This window comes from Sus scrofa, chromosome 10 (genome assembly GCF_054392235.1).
Source record: "Sus scrofa isolate SSC_HxYL_T2T_F1_AM1 chromosome 10, Sscrofa_HxYL_maternal_Yorkshire_Landrace_v2.0, whole genome shotgun sequence".
Taxonomy (NCBI): domain Eukaryota; kingdom Metazoa; phylum Chordata; class Mammalia; order Artiodactyla; family Suidae; genus Sus; species Sus scrofa.
Window position 1 is genome coordinate 21,804,093 of NC_139392.1, and position 18,618 is coordinate 21,822,710.

General features: G+C 46.3%; 1 protein-coding gene across 1 annotated transcript in view; it reads left to right on the forward strand.

Annotated features, from left to right (window-relative positions):
• Positions 1 to 6,952: 6,952 nt before the first annotated feature.
• LOC110258817 (uncharacterized) overlaps positions 6,953 to 18,618 on the forward strand; it is a 270,157-nt gene continuing 258,491 nt past the window's right edge. The window contains exons 1-2 of the mRNA XM_084979331.1: positions 6,953 to 7,185; positions 9,415 to 9,527. The gene's annotated coding sequence lies outside the window, so the exon portion shown is untranslated. The remainder of the gene's footprint in view (positions 7,186 to 9,414; positions 9,528 to 18,618) is intronic.

Below are 18,618 nucleotides of genomic sequence, written 5' to 3' on the forward strand. Positions count from 1 at the left end.
TCCCCTGGCCACTGCAGATTCTAATATTGGATGCAGTACAGGCTGTGCTTGCAAAGCAGCCTGGATTTAGCAAATAAGGATACAGAGAAACAAAAGCACTAAAAAGCAAAAAACAAACAAACAAAAAAACTCCATTTGTGCAAGAGTATATGACTTGGGGTTTCTTTAATAAAATACTTGTATTTCAAAGGGCAATAAATTCCACCTACGGAATGGATTGGGAAAACTTTTATTTACCTGCATGTCAAGAGTCCTGGGAACATTTGAGTTAAAGAGCTATGTTTTTGCAAAGCAGCCTGGATTTAGCAAATAAGGATACAGAGAAACAAAAGATAACAAAATTTTAGAAATCATACATTTGGAGTGTGTATGTATAAGTTCCCCCTACCCCCCGCATCACAGCCCCACACCACTTAGCTAGCTACTACTCAGTCTTGCTAGGCATTAAACATTAAGGAATTAATCATTTAAATAATAATAAAGGGGAGCTCCAGCTGTGGCAGCATCTAGGGAGCACTGGGACACAGGTTCCTTCCCACCCCACACAGTGGGTTAAGGATCAGGCATTGCCACAGCTGTGGGTTAGATCCTACCTGTGGACTGGATCTGATCCCTGGCTTGGGAGCTCCATATGCTGTGGGGCAGCCAAAAATAAAACTAAAATTTAATAATGAAGGCATATGGAAAACATTGAAATGATAAGAGAACAAACACCCCCAAATGCAGGCCTGAAAGTGGCCAGGGTCGGGAAGTGATGGGAGGTAACTGTCTGAAAAGCTTTTGTATAGAAGGTGTTCATGCAGCCAACAGACCTTTGCCCAGTGCAGGTGGTTCCCCTCTGCAGAGTCCCCCAGGCCCAGAGGCAATGCTCCTGGGGAAGCTTCCCCAGCAACCTTTCTGTGACCTCGCATGCTGAGTGTTGTCTTAGCTACAAGGTGGAAAATGCAGTCAGCCACCCCATTATTTCTGGGGTTGCTTAGGGGTTAGGACCCTCCCTTGCCCTTCCCATCTTAAATATTCTAGCTCCCATTTCTAATGGTATTTTTTCCCCTACATTATTTTCAATAGGACTTGTTAGTGCTTCTGTAGAATACTAGGGTAAAAATGAAAAGGAAAACACTTCTTATTCCCATAAGGATAAATTGGGACAAGGGAGAAGCCTCAGAAGACCTCAGTGGGAGGAGTTCCCATCATGGCTCAGTAGTTAACGAATCCAACTAGGAACCATGAGGTTTTGGGTTTGATCCCTGGCCTCGCTCAGTGGGTTAAGATCCAGCATTGCCATGAGCTGTGGTGTAGGTTGCAGATGTGGTTCAGATCCTGCGTTGCTGGCTGTGGTGTAGGCCATGGGCTACAGCTCCAATGAGACCCCTAGCCTGGGAACCGCCATATGCTGCGGGTGTGGGCATAGGGAGAAAAAAGAAAAAAGAAAGAAAAACCACAATGGGAGAGAAAACCCAGTCCTCAATTCCTGGATGCCTTTCTGGGACTTCAGCTCTTGCCTCACTCATGTAATTACAAGGAGGAATGTTCCGTGGGTACACCAATCCGAGCCTGAAGTCCCCTTGAAAACACATGGCCTTCTGGAAAAGAGGCTGGGAACTGGGGCAGGAAAGGGCACAGATCCTGTCTTCAATAATAATTAGTGCATGTCCCAAAAGTTAGTCAAACCAGTGGGAAGTCAGGCATTGATGAGAAAGTCTTTTGTCTTCTTCGGTAATGTTTCTACATCTACGAATGGTGACGAGGAAATGATGTGCATAATTTTTCATGTTTTCTAGTAAGTTGCAAGATTTTCTTTCTTTCTTCCTCTCTTTCGCCACCCCTGTGGATATGGATGTTCCCCTGCCAGTGATCAAATCTGAGCCGGAGCTGCGACCTACACTCAGCTGCAGCACTGGATTCTTAACCCATTGTGCCTGGTAAGGGCACCTCCAGAAAGACAAGCTGGATCATTAACCCACTGCAGCACAGGGGGACTTCTCAAGCAGAATTATTGACATGCAAATTTTAATGCACGTCATCTTTCTTGCATCACTGAGTTGCCTCTGGTGGCTATAGCTGATCAATGGAGGCTCTCACCCTTCCTTGATAAAAGTGCCAGGCTGGTGGCCTGGAGCCAGCCTTCCTTACATTAACCTACCCGGGAGAGGCTGACACAATGGCAAGCAAAGGTTTGGCAGTGCCCCTCTTGGGTAAGGAGGGACTGGCACCCATACAGTTTCCTAGGTGGATCCCATGCTGGAGGAATGGGGAACTGTGGAACAGAGGTGTGGAAAAGGCAATGAGAGTTCTCACTCAGAGGCTCAGAGGTGAACCTGGCGTGCACCCTGAGAACTCCCAGCCAGTCAGAGCCTGACTCACCTCTCCTCTCCACAACTCAAGGCCTTAAAAGGGGCATGTGCCTCTACCAATCAGAGCCAGGATCTCCTCTCCTGTCCTCCAATCAGGGCTTGTACCTTCCCCCCACCCCACCAATTCTCCTTCCAATCAGAGCCAAGCTTCCTACTCCTATCTATCAATCAAGGCTGTGGAGAAAGAAAGAAAGGTCTTTTCATCGAAGCCGGCAGGAATTATTTGCTTCATTTTCCAGATGTGCAGACTGCATCCTCCAATCTGTGCAGAAGGCTGGGCCTCCAGGTCTTTGTTACTGTAGAGGAAAGAAGAGGGGAAGAGCAAACAGAGGGAGGGCAGGGCAAGGTAGGGCAATTTTGGGGATTTAAATTTAATAGGATTTTTTCCTTTTTTAAAAATAACCCTATTTGTGGTGTGAAAACAAAGTGCAGAGTGGAAGAGAGAGTCAGGGTGGGAACCACCCCTCCTGGCCTGCAGATGTGGCTTCAAGCTCACTGTATCAGAAGGCACCCCATTCTCTGGGCTTTGCCTCCTCAGCGTGGTCCCACTCTGGATATGCTCAGCTCTCGAATTCCCCTCATTTTCTCCTTGTGGCTCTTTGGATTGATTCTGTTTGGGAGTGTTTGCTTTGGCTCCAATCCTATTTCTGCAGGAACACTGTCTTTCACGTTCCCTTTTGCTCCCATAAAACTAGATTAAAGGAAGGTCCCCCCCCCCCCCCGCCAGTCACTGGTTGATAAGATTCTGACACATCGCAGGAATAGATCAAAAACATAGCTCTTTAACTCAAATGTTCCCAGGACTCTTGACATGCAGGTAAATAAAAGTTTTCCCAATCCATTCCGTAGGTGGAATTTATTGCCCTTTGAAATACAAGTATCTTATTAAAGAAACCCCAAGTCATTTACTCTTGCACAAATGGAGTTTTTTTGTTTGTTTGTTTCTTGCTTTTTAGTGCTGCATCGGCTGTAGCCGCTGGTCTGCACCACAGCCACAGCACCTCAGGTTCTAAGCCACGCCTTCCACCCACACCGAAGCTCATGGCAACACTGGATCCTTAACCCACTGAGCAAGGCCAGGTCTCAAACCCGTGTCCTCATGGATACTAGTCAGCTTCATTACTGCTGAGCCATGACAGGAACTCCTAAAAAGTTTATTCTAAGAAAATAAGTCTTACAGGTGCTTTGGCTTCTAGGACCCTGTCCAGGCAGAGATCTGCATCTGTGAAAAACAACTGGTTAATGGACAGTCATCAAAAACCTAGAGTCAGGGGTTCCCGTCGTGGCTCAGTGGTTAACGAATCTGACTAGGAACCATGAGGTTGTGGGTTTGATCCCTGGCCTTTCTCAGTGGCTGAAGGATCCAGTGTTGCCGTGAGCTGTGGTGTTGGTCGCAGACATGGCTCGGTTCTGGTGTTGCTGTGGCGCTGGCCTAGGCTGGTGGCTACAGCTCCAATTAGACCCCTAGCCTGGGAACCTCCATATGCTGTGGGAGCGGCCCAAAAAATGGCAAAAAGACCAAAACAAAAACCAAAACCCATATAGTGATATATGAGTCCATATGCTACTGATATGCCTTAAATACATTAATTACAAATTTACTTTATAAAACTGGGATTGGTTGGTAAACACAGTGGTGTGCTGCTAGAACCTCCTTCGAGGAAATATTTGTTGCCTCGGCTGCTCCAGACACAGACTGTGGTGAAATTACCTGGTGACCTAGCTGCATTCCAGCTGGGCTACAAAGGTTCTGAGAGATAGTTGCTCAGGGTAGTTCTGTGAGTTCATTTCCTATATAAACTCCATGGCAAGCTCACATTGTTTTTCCTCAAATAAGAGATTCCAAAGACTAGGCCTTGACCTTGACTGAGAGACTGCTCTTTTGGTTGTAGCCTCAGGAACTGCTTCAGCTTCTGAGATGCCTCTCCAACATCACACCCCTCCAGTGCCTCACACTGAGCAATGGGTCAAAGCCAGGGTTTGAGGACCTGCTCACCTCAGTCCCAAGGACGACTCTGAAGGGCATTCTAAATCCAGAGATCCCTGTGGGTTGACCAAGGCTGTCCTTGAGCCTATGCTCAGGTCCACTTCGCCCTCTTCCCACTCCTGCTTTGGTCCCCTCTCTCCCAGAGTCACTGAACTTGAGGATGCTCCTTTACAAACACCCTGTGCACTAAACTCCACTTTGGAGTCTGCTTCCCAGGGAACCCATCCTTCAGAGAACTGTGCCAGTTCTCTGCTCTGTGCTGGTTGTTGCACACTTGAGAGCTGCCTTCAGAATTTGGACATAGGAGTTCCCGTCGTGGCGCAGTGGTCAACGAATCCGACTAGGAACCATGACGTTGCGGGTTCTATCCCTGCCCTTGCTCAGTGGGTTAACGATCTGGCGTTGCTGTGAGCTGTGGTGTAGGTCGCAGATGCGGCTCGGATCCCGCGTTGCTGCGGCTGTGGTGTAGGCTGGCTGCTACAGCTCCAATGAGACCCCTAGCCTGGGAACCTCCATATGCCGTGGGAGCGGCCCAAGAAATGACCAAAAAAAAAAAAAAAAAAAAAAAGAATTTGGACATAGATTTCACTCAATCTACGAAGCTGTTGGTGTTTCCATTGTGGCTTGGCGGGTTAAGTTCGATCCCTGGCCTTGCTCAGTGGGTTAAGGATCTGGCAATGCTGTGAGCTGCAGTGTAGGTCACAGATGTGGCTTGGATCTGGCGTTGCTGTGGCTATGGCGTAGGCTGGCAGCTGCAGCTCTGATTTGACCCCTAGCCTGGGAACTTCCATATGCTGCAGGTGTGGCCCTAAAAAGGAAATAAGTACTTAAATAAATAAATGAAGTGGACTTACTGGAGAGCTTTGCAAGGCAATTTTGTAATGAGATCCAGTGAGCCCACCACAACACGGATATATAGAACTTCTGGAGTGTATACCCCTGAGACTGTCTATGCCCCAGCATGGAGCCTGGAATGTTTCAAATCATGTTGATTGAATGAATAAACCATTCAATAAAGAGATGCCCATATGGACCTGGTGCAGCTTCCTTGCACTCTTCTTTGTGTTTATGTGTCTCCTCAGCTAAGTTAGAAGTTTCTTGAGGTCTGGGAACCTGGCTGGTTTTGTCTTTGTAACCTGCTCTCTGCCTTCCCAGTGGAGGTTTATTAATAACCATGACAGTCCCTCTGGGGTTGAGGGACTCCTCTCTTTCCTAGGATGTAGGCACCAGCTCCATTTCCCAAAGCAGCCCCTCCTCTCTCCCATCTTGTCCCTCCCACCTCTGCAGGTGACCTCAGATGTTACCCCTACAAGCTTGGGGTCCTGAGAGGGCCCTCCTCCAGGGCCATCTGTCAGGGATCTATGTAATGAGCCTTCCTAACCACTAGAGGGCAGGCTGAACTAGCAGCACAGATATGACCAATGGGTAAGATGATCTAAAATTTATCTAAAACCAGGCTACTTTGGAGCTGGTATAATTACCCCAGGACATGAGATGTAAGCAGGGGTTTTGCCAGGCCAACTGGGACGTATGATCACCCTAATGAGTCCCAGGGCCTGGAAGGAAGAAAATGACAGCTTTTTGGGTTCTCTCTCTCCCTCACATGCATGCAGGCAGTATGTGATCCCCGGGCCAGGGATCGAACCTATGCCACACAGCAGCAACCAGAGCCACAGCGGTGAGAATGCAGGATCTTCAACTCGCTAGGCCATCATAGAACTCCTGAAAATCAGGGGTTTGGGGAAGGTGGACACCTTGTGTGTCTGTCATTTGCTCAGGAGTAATCTCCAGGGACCTTCCAAATAGCTGAGAGCCTGAAATCAAAGGAGGATGCTGTCTGTAAACACTGAGTGTGTGGAACAGCTTTTCTCAGAGGCATTCACAGGGTGGGCGTTTCCTCCTGCTGTCTCTGACAGGGAGGTGGAAGCAGCTCAGAGAGGGAGTTTGGTAAATGCTGGTGCTATTCTGGGAAATGGTAAATGCCCGCAAAAGGCATCCAATTCTCCAGAGGATAGCTCGGAAGCAGTCTCTGTAAACACAGCTGCCCCTCCTGTCCAAGTGCCCATGGGGGCTGGGTCACTGTACCTGAGTTAGCAGCCCTGCCTGTTGAGTCCTCTGAATGTAGCGACTAGCTTACACCAGCGTGAGTTCGAGGCTCCCCACTGTACAATCCACTGACCCATCTTGACTACTGTCTAAGATGCTGCGATGAACATAGGATTCTAGTTGTCTCTTCGTCATACGGATTCGCTGGATCAAATGGTAGTTCTTTTATTTAATTTAATTTATTTATTTGTCTTTTTAGGGCTGCACCCTGGCATAAGGAGGTTCCCAGGCTAGGCGTGAATCAGAGCTGTAGCTGCGGGCCTACACCATATCCACAGCAAAGCGGGATTCGAGCAGAGTTTGCGACCTACACAACGGCTCAAGGGCAATACCGGATTCAGAGTCAGGAGAGCAGGCAGCACCTCGGGGAAGAGCCCCTAAGAGAAGGCTCAGCAGCCTTGCGGGTGTGAGGGGCGGGGCCAGTGTGGCTGCGCGATTTCCCACCGCGGCGGAGCGTGGGCTGGACTTTGGGAGCGCAGCGCGCAGCTGCGGCGGCTGAAGCGGCATTGCAAGCAACGGAGGCGGCGGCGAGGCCGGTGGCGGCCGTCCAGCGGCGGTTGCGCGGCCGGCGGCGGCGGCGGCGGGCGGCGGCAGCGAGGCGGCGGGCGGCGGCGGCGGCGGTGAGGCGGCCGCGGCCGTCGTGCGGCCAGCGGTGGCGGCGGCGACGAGGCAGTCTTGCGGGGGTCTCCGGAGGCGGCGGCGGCGGCTGGCCCCCTTGCATGGGCCACAATGGAGGCGGTTAGTGCTTCTGGTTGTGCGGCAGCCGCCTGAGGCGCAGGAACCCAGGACGCAGTGGGTTCCAGGGTTAGCTTATGTGCCACGCATCATGGCGGAGACTCAGCAGAGGACTTTCCACTCGGTGGTGTTCAGCGTGTCTGGCTTCCCTGGAGAGTTTGTGACGGAGGAGGTGGCTCGGGAGCAGGTGTCCCTAGAGCGGGAAGAAGCTGCAGCAAGTGCTGGAGTTGGCGGCCATGAAGCTGGGTAAAGGGGACGTGCAGGGGTGGGGGACTCCAGCACGGCCCCCCCCCTGCCGCCAGGGCCACTCTCTCCCTGGAGCCCCCTTCTCAGGGCTGAGGGTTCTAGTCACGTGAAATGAGCATTTCGCTCGCCCTGGTGCTCCCCAAGCCCTGCGGGAGGCCAGGAGGAGGAGAGCCAAGCTTCAGATCTTGCCCGAGCTTTGTTTCATTCCCTAAACTAAAAAGAAAAGAAAAGAAAGACTCAGCTCCTTGGATTTCTCCTTTGGCAGGAGGATCCTCGCAGGGGAAATAATCACGAACTTGAATGTCTCCTTCTCTGCCCTGTCCCATTATGGAGCCCCCGGGGCTCCTGGTGGTCTCTTGGTATTTCTGTGGATACACAAGCAGAGAGAGCACTGGTTTCCCGGGATGGTTTGTGCTCTCCCTGTGCCTTGTGTTTTGGAGATGGAAGAGAAAGCTTAAGAGTTTCACTGGTAACATTGCTGTGGCATTGATTTTTTGCTGGTGAGAATTCTTCAGCAGTCCCAGTCTTCACCCAGAGCCATTTTTAGGTGTTTCTGGCTTGGCAGTTTACTTATTCTTGCTTCATTAATTCCATATGGTTTTTTTTTTTTGTTTTTTTGTCTTTGTTGTTGTTGTTGTTGTTGTTGCTATTTCTTGGGCCGCTCCCACGGCATATGGAGGTTCCCAGGCTAGGGGTTGAATGGGAGCTGTAGCCACCGGCCTACGCCAGAGCCGCAGCAACGCGGGATCCGAGCCGCGTCTGCAACCTACACCACAGCTCACGGCAACGCCGGATCGTTAACCCACTGAGCAAGGGCAGGGATCGAACCCGCAACCTCATGGTTTCTAGTCGGATTCGTTAACCACTGCGCCATGACGGGAACTCCTAATTCCATATGTTTTTAATTGAGTCGTTTTTGTTTATGGCAGATCCCAGTCTAAGTGCTGGGGAGAGAGGTGTGGGGAAGAGAGAGACACAGAGACCCCACCCTTGTGATCAGTGCGGGGATGGGGGGAGGAGGGAAGGAGGAGACCTCTGATTTAGGAGTCAGTGGTCTTGAAACTTGGCTGTTAAATTTCCACCCATTGTCCCCTGGTACAGACAGATAGCCCCTGGTGGAGTGCTGGTCATCCTTTGTGTTTCTCTTTAACCTGCATCTCACTTCCTTGGAATTGCATCCAGGGTCCTGTTTATGGTGGGAATTGTCCCCTGTTTGGTTGTACAGAAGCTACCGTGTAGCCTAGACTCTCCGACAACTCTTCCTGCTGCCCCTAGGAAATACAGAATCTTGACCAAAGAGCTTTTCGGTCTGTCTTTATTTTTCCAAGAGAAGGACTTTCACTCTTAAAATAGGCTCTTGCATTTCTTTTTCCTGTTGAACACGTGTGTTGTCTAGTTATCTGTTTGTGGTGCTCAGGTCAAGTTTTGGCCGGGAGTGCACCTTGAGCCCTGAAGCCTGCCTTCCTTAGGGTATGTATGGATTCAGTTTATTCCCATTATCTGCTTAATCGGGAACCTGCGTGTTCGTGCCTAGACGGCTTTTCACCTGAGTCCCTGTTTGCCGTGTGGAGGTTGTTCACGACCATCCTCTCTCTCACACTCTTCTTGTCAGACGTAACTGTTGAATGGTTGATGAGAATCTACTTTTATAATATAATTCTTTGTGGATTGGAAGTCCGCGCAGTCATCGACAAAGTATCTGAACAGTTGTAAAATCTTCTCTTTGCGGCGTTTTCGAATTCCTGATGTTAGACGTCCTTTGAAAGGTTAGTGATGGTTTTTGTAGTCACTCTTAGCATCACCTCTGTTTCCCTCCTGGTAGTTTCCTTTTTTCTGCTAGGAACAGTTTTATCTTTCGTTTTAGAGGGAGAGTCCGCTTTCAGTATGTGCAGTAAGTTTGCCGTCACTGGTTACTAGGAAGAGAAGATTTGGGAGATTTCACTGCTATATCCGGATTTGCTTAACACAGTTTATTTCTGATTTTAGGAAGACCGACACTGCCGTCTGAAGTTGGAATGATAGTTTGTGCTGTCACTAATCCAGCCTCCCTTGATGAAATGGCTGCACAGGCAGCGGTGATCCTCAATTGTGTCAGACCAGTAAGTAATCAGCACTTCTTTGTATTGGAACAAGGAATCTGTTCATGTCTAGCAGAATGTGGTAGTTCCTGTTCCAGAGAAGCACAAGGGCAGGGGGCAGAAGACCTGATTCAGGGCCTTAACTCCACTTGGGACGTGTTTCCTTCTCATAAGGAGCACATGGATATAAGCAAAGTCTCCTGAGAGCGAGAGAGACTCCAGGGGTGTGCTGGTTGAATTTAATGGTGACAGCTGTAACGGCCAAACTTTGTTTCTTGTACTGCATGCCCCTTAAGTAAAACAGTTTGACTCTGTGCCCCGAATATACTTTTTATTTGTCTTTACATTACATTTGGGATTACTGTACCAGGACAGATGTTAAGTACATGTACAAAGAAGGAGATTCAAAAAGGAGTCATTCCTTGATTCGGTGTTTATTGGTTGTTACCCGTATATGGCCGTAGTCTGGAGGCGTCATGGGAATAAAACAAAATCGCTCGTGGAGCTTGCTGTCTGTTGAGGGAGACCAGTAAGGTTTTGACAGTCGGTAAATGACCAGTGCTCTGAACTCTAGAACAGGGAGAGCAGATAAGGAGATGGGCACATCAGTCTCTTGTTAGACGGGTGGCCCGGGAAGGTCTGTGTGAAGTCCTGAGTTTATACCGGGAGCCACAGGTAAGGCAGCCTCACCGGTCAGCAGATCTGGAGATAGAGGTTGAAAGTCCTCGGGAGACCTGTTGGAGTTGAAATGGAGGGAGTAGGTAAGAATTTCCAGGGAGAAGGGTGGGCGGCGGCTGTGGGGGCAGTTGTCCACGTCAGAATCCCCCGTGAGGCTCCTGGAACACGCAGGTGTCTGGAGTCTCCCCCAGCCAAGGTTTGACTGGAGGGGGTGGGGGTGGGACTGAGTAACCGGCATGTTGAACGAGCGGCCCAGGTGATTCGAACCCAGTGGACTCCTGACCAGCCTGAGATATTTGGAGGTAGAATAACCAAGAGAAAGGCCAAAATCTCTCAATGCGTTTCAGACGGTGATGTGTCAAAATCTGATCCATTGAGTACACAAAGAAAATAGAGCTTTGACTTGTGTTCATTTTAATCGCAACTGTATTTCCATTTTATGTGTTTAACCTGTGTGTCGTATCAGTAGAGTCGTTCATGTAAGTGATTTGTAAACCGATTCACATAGCTGGTAGATGAGGGAATTAGGATGTGGACTTGGGTCTTACTGCCTTGAAAGCCCTTGTTTGTTCCTTGGCACTGCATTGCTTCAGCAGTTTGACGTGGTTGGTCGAGGAGGGCCCAGAACTGAAACACATCTGCTCTTCTTGAGGAGGAGGAGGAGGCTATGGAGTCAGGTGGAGAGGAGGCTGTTTGGCCTCCTGGAAAGGGTCCTTGCAGTGCCCTTTCTTTTCTTTGCAGTGTCCCTGTACTTGTTGGTTTCTTTTTTTTTTGCTTTTTTGTTTCGGGTTGTCCCTGCATGTGGAAGTTCCCAGACCAGGGGTCGAATTGGAGTTGCAACTGCCGGCACAGCAATACTGGCTCCTTAACCCGCAGCCTCTTGGCTCCCAGTCGGATTTGTTAACCACTGAGCTAGGACAGGAACTCCCCTTTTAGCTGTTTCTTTTGAAGGCTAGAGGAAACGGATGATCTTCTTTCTCCATCTTATGCTTTGAGGAGTGAGAGAAGCAGAGGAGTTTGTGCTACTCCTTACCCTGCCCTCACAAAGGGAAAAAATGCCTCCTGTTTCCTTTGAAATGGGACCAACTCTCATACGTTAACTATTATATAGTAACTTTTTATTTCTTTTTTTTTTTGGAGATTATAGCCTATCTTTTTTTTGTATGTATATATATTTTTAAGTTTATTTATTTATTTTATTTTACTTTTTTTTTTTGGTTTTTTTTTTTTTTTTTCGCTATTTCTTGGGCTACTCCCGTGGCATATGGAGGTTCCCAGGCTAGGGGTCTGTTTGGAGCTGTAGCCACCGGCCTGCGCCAGAGCCACAGCAACGCGGGATCCGAGCCGCGTCTGCAACCTACATCACAGCTCATGGCAACGCCGGATCGTTAACCCACTGAGCGAGGCCAGAGATCGAACCTGCAACCTCATGGTTCCTAGTCAGATTCGTTAACCACTGCGCCACGACGGGAACTCCCCTTTCTTTCTTTCTTTTTTTTTTTTTTTATTTTCCCACTGTACAGCAAGGGGGTCAGGTTATCCTTACATGTATACATTACAATTACGTTCTTCCCCCAGCCTTTCTTCTGTTGCAACATGAGTATCTAGACATAGTTCTCAATGCTATTCAGCAGGATCTCCTTGTAAATCTATTCTAAGTTGTGTCTGATAAGCCCAAGCTCCCGATCCCTCCCACTCCCTCCCCCTCCCATCAGGCAGCCACCAGTCTCTTCTCCAAGTCCATGATTTTCTCTTCTGAGGAGATGTTCATTTGTGCTGGATATTAGATTCCAGTTATAAGCGATATCATACAGTATTTGTCTTTGTCTTTCTGGCTGATTTCACTCAGGATGAGATTCTCTAGCTCCATCCATGTTGCTGCAAATGGCATTATGTCATTCTTTTTTATGGCTGAGTAGTATTCCATCGTGTATATATACCACATCTTCCGAATCCAATCATCTGTCGATGGACATTTGGGTTGTTTCCATGTCCTGGCTATTGTGAATAGTGCTGCAATGAACATGCGGGTGCGGGTGTCTCTTTTAAGTAGAGTTTTGTCCGGATGGATGCCCAAGAGTGGGATTGCAGGGTCATATGGAAGTTCTATGTATAGATTTCTAAGGTATCTCCAGACTGTTCTCCATAGTGGCTGTACCAGTTTACATTCCCACCAACAGTGCAGGAGGGTTGCCTTTTCTCCACAGCCCCTCCAGCACTTGTTATTTGTGGATTTATTAATGATGGCCATTCTGATGTGTGAGGGGATATCTCATGGTAGTTTTGATTTGCATTTCTCTTATAACCAGCGATGTTGAGCATTTTTTCATGTGTTTGTTGGCCATCTGTATATCTTCTTTGGAGAAATGTCTATTCAGGTCCTTTGCCCATTTTTCCATTGATTGGCTTTTTTGCTGTTGGGTTGTATAAGTTGTTTATATATTCTAGAGATTAAGCCCTTGTCGGTTGCATCATTTGAAACTATTTTCTCCCATTCTGTAAGTTGTCTTTTTGTTTTCTTTTTGGTTTCCTTTGCTGTGCAAAAGCTTTTCAGTTTGATGAGGTCCCATGGATTTATTTTTGCTCTAATTTCTATTGCTTTGGGAGACTGACCTGAGAAAATATTCATGATGTTGATGTCAGAGAGTGTTTTGCCTATGTTTTCTTCTAGGAGTTTGATGGTGTCCTGGCGTATATTTAAGTCTTTCAGCCATTTGGAGTTTATTTTTGTGCATGGTGTGAGGGTGTGTTCTAGTTTCATTGCTTTGCATGCAGCTGTCCAGGTTTCCCAGCAATGCTTGCTGAATAGACTTTCTTTGTCCCATTTTATGTTCTTGCCTCCCTTGTCAAAGATTAATTGACCATAGGTGTCAGGGTTTATTTCCGGATTCTCTATTCTGTTCCATTGGTCTGTCTGTCTGTTTTGATACCAGTACCACACTGTTTTGATGACTGTGGCTTTGTAGTATTTCTTGAAGTCTGGGAGAGTGATGCCTCCTGCTTGGTTTTTGTTTCTCAGGATTGCTTTGGCGATTCTGGGTCTTTGGTTGTTCCATATAAATGTTTGGATAGTTTGTTCTAGTTCTGTGAAAAATGTCATGGGTCATTTGATAGGGATTGCATTGAATCTGTAGATTGCTTTGGGTAGTATGGCCATTTTTACAATATTGATTTTCCCAATCCAGGAACATGGAATATCTTTCCATTTCTTTACATCTTCTTTGATTTCTTTGATTAAAGTTTTATAGTTCTCGGCATATAGGTCCTTTACCTCCTTGGTCAGGTGTATTCCGAGGTATTTGATTTTGTGTGGTACAATTTTAAAAGGTATCGTATTTTTGTATTCCTTTTCTAATGTTTCATTGCTGGTATACAGAAATGCGACTGACTTCTGAATGTTAATCTTATATCCTGCTACTTTGCTGAATTTATTAATCAGTTCAAGTAGTTTTGAGGTTGAGTCCTTAGGGTTTTCTAGGTATAGTATCATGTCATCTGCATACAGTGACAGTTTTATCTCTTCTCTTCCTATATGGATGCCTTTGATTTCTTTTGTTTGTCTAATTGCTGTGGCCAGGACTTCCAAAACTATGTTGAAGAGCAGTGGTGAGAGTGGGCATCCCTGTCTTGTTCCAGATTTGAGTGAGAAGGCTTTCAGTTTTTCCCCCTTGAGGATTATATTTGCTGTGGGTTTATCATAAATGGCTTTGATTATATTCAGGAATGTTCCCTCTATACCCACTCTGGCGAGGGTCTTGATCATGAATGGATGTTGAACTTTGTCAAATGCTTTTTCTGCGTCTATTGAGATGATCATATGATTTTTGACTTTTTTTTTTTTTTGTTAATGCGGTGTATTTGCTGATTGATTTTCGTATGTTGAACCATCCTTGTGAACCTGGGATGAACCCAACCTGGTCATTGTGTATAATTTTTTTGATATGTTGTTGGATTCGGTTGGCTAAGATTTTGTTGAGAATTTTTGCATCTATATTCATCAATGATATTGGGCGATAGTTTTCTTTTTTGGTGGTATCTCTGTCTGGTTTTGGAATGAGGGTGATGGTGGCCTCATAGAATGTCTTTGGGAGTATTCCTTCTTCTTCAACCTTTTGAAAGAGTTTAAGGAGGATGGGCACCAATTCCTTTTTATATGTTTGATAGAATTCACCTGTGAAGCCATCTGGTCCTGGACTTTTATTTGTAGGGAGTGATTTTATGACCTCTTCAATTTCATTTCTAGTGATCGGTCTGTTCATTTGGTCTGTTTCTACTTGATTCAGTTTTGGCAGGCTGTAAGATTCTAGAAAATTGTCCATTTCTTCCAGATTGTCAAACTTGTTGCCATGTAGTTGTTCATAGCATTCTCTTATGGTTTTTTGTATTTCTGCTCTATCCGTTGTGATTTCTCCTTTTTCATTTATAATTTTGGTGATTTGGGTTCTTTCTCTCCTCTTTTTAGTGAGTCTGGCCAGGGGTTTGTCAATTTTGTTGACCTTTTCAAAGAACCAGCTCTTGGTTTTATTAATTTTCTCTATTGTTTTTTGAGTCTCTATTTTATTGATTTCTTCTTTGATCTTTATAATTTCCTTCCTTCTGCTGACTTTAGGACTTTTTTGTTCTTCTTTCTCTTTTTTTCTTTTTCTTTTTTTTTCTTTTGCTATTTCTTGGGCCGTCTCCCGCGGCATATGGAGGTTCCCAGGCTAGGGGTCGAATCGGAGCTGTAGCCACCGGCCTACGCCAGAGCCACAGCAACTCGGGATCCGAGCCGCGTCTGCAACCTACACTGCAGCTCATGGCAACGCCGGATCATTAACCCACTGAGCAAGGGCAGGGACTGAACCCGTGATCTCATGGTTCCTAGTCGGATTCGTTAACTGCTGCGCCACAACGGGAACTCCCTGTTCTTCTTTTTCTAATTCATTTAGGTGGAGGGTTAAGTTTTCAATTTGGGATCTTCTTTTTTCAGAAAGGCCTGTATTGCTATAAATTTCCCTCTGAGCACTGCTTTAGCAGCATCCCATAGATTTTGAGAGGTTGTGTCTTCATTATCATTTGTTTCAAGGTAGTTTTTAATTTCCTTCTTGATTTCCTCATTGACCCATTGGTTTTTTAGTAGCATGTTGTTTAGTCTCCATGTAATGGGTTTTTTCTCTTTCCTTTTCCCATGGTTGGTTTCTAATTTCGTGGCATTGTGGTCAGAGAAGATACTTGAGATAATTTCTATGCTCCTAAATTTATTGAAGTTAGCTTTGTGTCCCAATATGTGGTCGATTCTTGAGAATGTTCCATGAGCATATGAGAAGAATGTGTATTCTGATTTTTTTTGGATGTAGTGTCCTGAAGATATCAATTAAGTCTAACTTTTCTATTGTTTCCTTTTGGATCTCTGTTGCTTTATTGGTTTTCTGTCTAGAGGATCTGTCCATTGATGTGAGGGGGGTATTAAGGTCTCCTACTATGATTGTATTCTCATCAATATCTCCCTTTATGTCTGTTAATATTTGTTGTGTGTATCTGGGTGCTCCTGTATTTGGGGCATATATGTTGACGATAGTAACATCCTCTCCTTGGATGGATCCCTTAATCATTAAGTAGTGTCCTTCTTTGTCTTTCTTTATGTCTTTTGTTTTAAAGTCTATTTTGTCTGATATGAGCATTGCGACTCCTGCTTTTCTGTCATGTCTATTGGCGTGAAATATTTTTCCCCATCCTTTCACTTTCAATCTATATGTATCTTTTGTCCTAAGGTGAGTTTCTTGTAGGCAGCATATTGAAGGTTTTTGCCTTTTAATCCACTCAGCCACTCTGTGTCTTTTGCTTGGGGCGTTCAGTCCATTGACATTTAAGGTGATAATTGATCGGTGATTATTTATTGCCATTTGAACCTCGTGTTCCAGTTGATTCTATGGTTCTCCATTCTTCCTTCCTTTCTTTCTTTCTTTTTTTTTTTTAGTTGGATGGTCTCCTGTTATTATCTGCTTGAGTGTATTTTTTTTTCATTTTTTGCAAAGGCAATATTTGGTTTTGGCTTGTGGTTGCCCTGTTTTTTAAGTATGCTAACCCCTTCCCATAATTGTGTGTTTTAGCCTGATGGTCCTGTAAGTTCAAACACTTCATTACTATATTAAAATTAAGAAGAGAAACATACAAACAAACAAAAAGGGTTATTTACTTCCTAACATCCCTTGCCCACATTTTATGGTTTTGATGACTCTTTTTAATTTTTTTCTTTTTAATTTTATTTTGTTTGAAGCTTGTTCATGATTAAATCTGTATGCTGGCTTATTTGAGTGACTGCTCTCTGATTGCGGTTTCCTCAGTCCTAGTTCTTCCTCTTCTTCTTCTTTTTTTTTTTTTTTCTCTTTTCTTTTTTCTTCCCTTTCCTTCCTTTCTTTTTGGTTTAGAGAAGCCCTTTCAATATTTCCTTTAACCTGGGTTTTGTGTTGCTGTATTCTTTAGGTTTTTGTTTGTTGGAAAAAATTTTTATTTCCCCTTCTATTTTAAATGATATTCTTGCTGGATAGAGTATTCTAGGTTGCATATTTTTTCCTTTTAGCTCTTTAAATATCTCTTTCCATTCCCTCCTGGCCTGTAGTGTTTCTGTAGAGAAATCAGCTGATATTCTTATGGGGGTTCCCTTGTAGGTAACATTCTGTTTTTCTCTTGCTGCCTTTAGGATCCTCTCTTTATTACTAACTTTTGCCATTTTTATTATGATGTGTCTTGGTGTGGGTCTGTTTGGGTTCATTTTGTTTGGGGCCCTCTGTGCTTCTTGTATCTTGAACCCAGTATCCTTTAGATTTGGGAAGTTTCCAGCGATAATTTCTTCAAATATAATTTCCATCCCCTTATCTTTTTCTACTCCTTCTGGAATTCCTATTATGCGTAGATTGGCCTGCTTTATATTATCCCATAGGTCTCTTATATTGCTTTCCAGTTTTTTGATTCGGTTTTCTGTCTGTTGACCGGATTGAGTGATTTCCATTATTTTATCTTCCATATCACTGATTCGTTCTTCTGCATTATTCATTCTGGTTTTTACTGCCCTCAATTCAGTTTGCATCTCTGCAAATGAATGTTCTAGTTTTTCTTGGCTCCTCCTTATATTTTCTAGTTCCTTTCTGAGGGTATCTGCATTACTGTTCATATCTTCTCTTAATTCCTTCAGTATTTTCACTATTTTTGTTTTGAACTCCAGGTCTGTCTGACTGCAGAGATCTGTTTCATTGTTGGCTGTTTTAGGTGAGTTCTCCTGTTGGTTTGACTGGGGGTGGTTTCTCAGCTTCTTCATCTTGCTTGTTGTTTTCTTCCTTCTGAGGGAGTTGTACTCTCCGTGATTGGGCAGTGTTTGCCTTGTCACTGCCGTGGAATATTTCCTGAGGGCTGGCGTTGTTGGTCAATCTTTTTTGAGGCAGTGTGGCTTTTCTGGAGTGTTGATGGGGCTAACAGTGTTTCTTTGAAGCAAAGGAGGACTTCCTGAGGGCAGACAGGCCTGGGAGGTCCACCCCACGATGGTAGCAGATTTCACTTGGTCATGCAGAGCTTGCTCTGGTGTTTTTAGGCTGTGGGGTTCTTGCAGGGGGTTGGTGGTGTTGGGCAGCTGTTCCTCAGGAGTGCAGCACCCCCTGGGGGCTGGAGCAGCTATCTGGGTCACTGAAAACCTAAGAGGCTCTTCCCTAGGGCAGCCCAACTCAGAAGGATGGCCTGAGAATGTAGGCGGATCTTTTCACAGTCTGGCCGAGCTTGTTGCAGCTTTTCTGGGCTGCAGGGGCTCTTCTAGGGGGCTGGTGGTGCTGAGCAGCTATTCCGTGGGAGTGGGGCACCCCCTAGGGGCTTGGGCCACTGGAAACCCAAGAGGCTCCTCCCCAGGGCAGCCCGACTCAGAAAGACCGTCTGAGATCTTTTCCCGGCTCAGCCGAGCTTGTTGCAGCTTTTCTGGGCTGCAGGGGGTCCTGCCTGGAGCTGGCAGTCCTATGCAGCTGATCCACTAGGGCACCCCTTGGGGGCTTGGGTGGGTAGCAGGGCCGTTGGAAACCGAAGAGGCTCCTCCCCGGGGCAGCCCGACTCAGAAAAACTGTCCGAGAATTAGGCAGATCTATTCACTGCCTGGCTAGGCTTGTTCTAGCTTTTCTGGGCTGCAGGCCTTTTCTCGGGGGCTGGTGGTGTTTGGTGCTGCTCTGCAGAAGTGTAGCCCCTCCAAAGGGCAAGCAGGCCTGTGCAGGGACAGCCTCTGCGGTGGTAGGCTTCAGGCAATTGTTGAGGCCAGCCCTCCTGGATGGCAGGCAGCCCTAGGTTTGGTGAGAGCGTAGGGGGTGGCGGGGGTGGGGGGAGGGGATGCACTGGGAAGCAAAGCTTTCTGCTAGCTAGTGGGCCTGTAAGCTTGCTGTGGCATGGGGGGTATTCTATGGGGACCCACCCCTTCTTCTCTCCC